The sequence below is a fragment of the Corvus brachyrhynchos genome, unplaced genomic scaffold (assembly GCF_000691975.1).
Source record: "Corvus brachyrhynchos isolate BGI_N302 unplaced genomic scaffold, ASM69197v1 scaffold22, whole genome shotgun sequence".
Classification (NCBI taxonomy): Eukaryota; Metazoa; Chordata; class Aves; order Passeriformes; family Corvidae; genus Corvus; species Corvus brachyrhynchos.
This window is the reverse complement of record NW_008238355.1, coordinates 6606398-6610045: the sequence shown is the minus strand read 5'-3', so window position 1 is coordinate 6610045 and position 3648 is coordinate 6606398.

Here is a 3648-nt window from a genome sequence, read left to right as displayed (position 1 = left end):
TTCCTTACAGAAAATCAGAAGTAAAAATGTTCTCACAGAAGATATAAGTGAACACAATGTCACTGGCACAGCTTGATGCTGAAATCTTCTATTTCTTATTGACTTTTTTTTGTGAATACCAGCATGCCTTCACTTGTAGAAAGCTTGTCTGAGGTCCCAGCAACTTGCAGTAATGAGAGGGTTTGAGGTCAGAAATGAAAGTTTATAATTCATACTGAAAGCAGACTGGGAACTGTTTAATTGTTTCTCTGATGTTTTTCTCCCCTCAGACCTGATGACTACAGTGTAACTCCCCACATTCACATGCTCACATCTTCCTAGCTGACAGAAACCTTTCTGTAAGTACAGAAGAAATCCAAACCACCACCACTTACATCAAATTTAAGCCTACTGCCAAGGCCTTAGGCATGTGACTCAATGCAAGTGTTCTGCTCCTGTGAATGCTGTCACAGCTCCTACTTTACCTTAGAATTGAGGTGAACTTGTTTGTGATTCAAACTAAATATTTATGTCCAGAATCCTACTTTTAACTCTGACGGCTACTAGTGGGAGCAAAGTCAACAAACCTGCTTTGAGGTAGCAACCCTTTATGCTACATCCTTATGTTTCCTCCGGCCTCCCTCTCAAATGGTGCAATTTAAAATGGTGCAATTAATTTCCTTGGTACAAAGACTGGTCTTTCTCTATAAAACATAAATGTTGTGTCAACTCTAGGCCAGGATCAACAAACCTTACTGCATCTGGTGAACATGAAAATAAGTAAGGCTTTTTAAAAATATCAATATACCCTTTTCATCTCCTGAAAAGCTTTTGCTGCACACTATATAAGGCTCTAATCAAAAAGATGTCATCACTTAGCACTCTTCAAGGAGAGAGTGCTTAACTAGCAGACAACTAAGCAGAAGCCATTAATCGTCAAATTCAAAGGACTTAATAAGTAACTTTTGTAAATAGCATTAATATCCAACATGATATGAACTCTGCAAAGAATAATGTAGTTTGAGACAACAATACATTTCTTAAAAGATGGAGGGGAAACCCTACTCTTGCATAATGCTGACAGAAAAGTATGTTTCTGCTATTTTCAACATCCACTCCGTTCCCTTTTATTTTTGATAGAGAGTCTAAATAAAAAAATACAGCTAGAAAATAGTAACAATACAGAGTTACAAGAGGAAAGCAAAACACTTCTTTCAAAAAAAAAAAAAAGCCTCAAAACACTAGAACTTAAAACACTTATAAAGCCTCTATAAACAATCTTGTCCCCTTACCCAAGGGCTGACTACACACCCAAAACAGTAGCTCAAGTGTTGACAAACACAGTTGTCTCACATATGTCGATGTCAAAACCATCTCTCTGTAACTGAAATCTTTATGTGCTGTGCATGCAACAGGATTTACAGAAAAGCAAACTGTCAGAAAAAATGCTCTCATGTACTGAAGAAGATGACAGTGCCACAGCTAGTTGGTTTTTCCCCCTTCACATCTTTTTTCCCACATTTTTAAAGCACTGTCCAACTGCAATGTCCAAAATCCCTGAGTTGAGCAGTGAAGACTCACTGCTTTAAAAAGGATATTTATTTCAAGATGTATTTTCACTTCCCCACCATCAAAATATTTCCTTCCTTCTCTGTCCAATCTGCACTTCTTATTTCCCAAACACATAGGATTGGACTACAGCAACCAATGTCTTGTTTTCTCTTCTCTTTGTCCTGAACTGTAGTGATCCACCAGCAATGCAAGCAGGCTTGCTATTCCTGACAGAGCTTATAGACTTGATACCTAATAATGATCAGTGAAGAAAAATTAACACAGCTTGACCAAAGGCACCAAGACATTCTAGCAAATGCAGTCTAAATGCCACCAAAAGAGACAGCCTTCCACTGCTGTAAAAACTATTTCACCACATGCAGTTCCTATATTTATGTCTTTAAATAACTATCTATAACCCTAAGAAATTCAATTGAAGTATCAAAGGCATAACTGTTATCATACAGAAGTCAGTCAGACATGCAACTACAGAGATATTTTGAAGTATGCTAGAAGACAATCTCTTTCAGAAAATTACTTCGAAAAAGCTGACACAACAGATGCCATAAAATTTTCTCTCTTCAAAAATTAGGAATTTGGAAAAAATAATTCTATTACCCTTAATCAGCTCTGAAAGTCATCAGCAAGACAATCTTGTTTTCTTTGTCTTCCTTCTCCTACAAATTTCCTTTTGCTGTGTCAAGCACTCCTGCTGGTAAACCAGCTCAGCAAGTTCACTAGACATAAAAATAACCTTACATAAAAAAGTCAGAGCACCACCAGCTTGTCACGTAACTGAACGGAACGGAAAGGGATGGTGGGGGTAGGGAAGCTGTCCTTTTGATAACAGTCCGCATTTTATCAGATCAAGCACACCGCAAACTGGACTCCATCAAACTAGGGAGAGACACCTAGTATTAGACGGAACTTGTCTGAGTCAATCTGAGAGCTCCTGCAAGTTAGGCAGGGCAAGTCTTTAACTCCTTAAGAATCTTACATTAAATTTAACTCATCTTATTGAAAAACAGAAAACTGAGTTATCAACTTCATGGGAAAATCCCACTCTTCACGCATATATTTAGCTGTGAAACACCACATCCTTTCAGAAGCCTGCAGATTTCCCCAGTACTGATTATTTCAATAAGGCTCCACAACAGCACTGCTTTTATTACTGTCTTTTTCATTTAAAGTAAGCTGTTTTCAAAGAAGCTGAGCAAACTGCAGGGCAGAGGAACTTCTGAGGATGGAACTACATCCAGAGAGCTTTTGCTTCTGCAGGCAGGTTGAGACTGATGGTTTAAATGGTCCAAACTTCTACACTTACTTGACTTCAAATTAAAAGCTTGTTTTGTAAGCTGTCTAGTTAAAATACTCAATTAGGTTATGAATTTAATTATTTTTTTACATCAGCATTTCAAATAGTATTCCAAGTGCAAAAGAAAATTGAAATTCAGATGTATTTAGGGATCAGATAATCCTGTTTTGGGAGACACCAACTAGTCTTACCTATTTAATTAGAATCACAGTGAATTTTTAATTTTTAAGTAACAATTTAAATTATTACACTGAGAGATGACACACAAACATGATAAATAGCCATTAAATTTTCCAGATCAATTCTTTACTTTAAAGAACGCAAAGCTCTAAAGCTAATGGTTAAATTTTTTACAGAAGAATGTATATTTACCTGAAAGATGCCACTTCTATTCTAAGATTTAAAACTGTGCAACTTCCAATGGCTTCTCAATATATTTTTCGAAAAAACTATTAACTGGTTGCTACTAATTTCTTTTAAAAATCAGCTTTGCAGTAAATTTTTCTGAAAAAAACCACAGGAGCAAAACCGTACACATCGATGACTAAATGCACTAGAAAGGGCGATGTGCACATTGACGCCTGAATTTCAAAGAGCACAAAGAGTTTGGCTGTCAGGAGTCCTATAAGGGAAAACAGTAGATGCCATCCTTGAAGATGAAGAATGTTGCACGCGACTATACTATAAAACTAATTTTTATGCGTTAATACATTGCTAATCCGTGCAATCACGAGGCAAACCTCAGAGTATTTCAGTGTTGTTTCTTAAAAGGGTGAACGGTTTCCTGTGCGTTTCAGGCTACG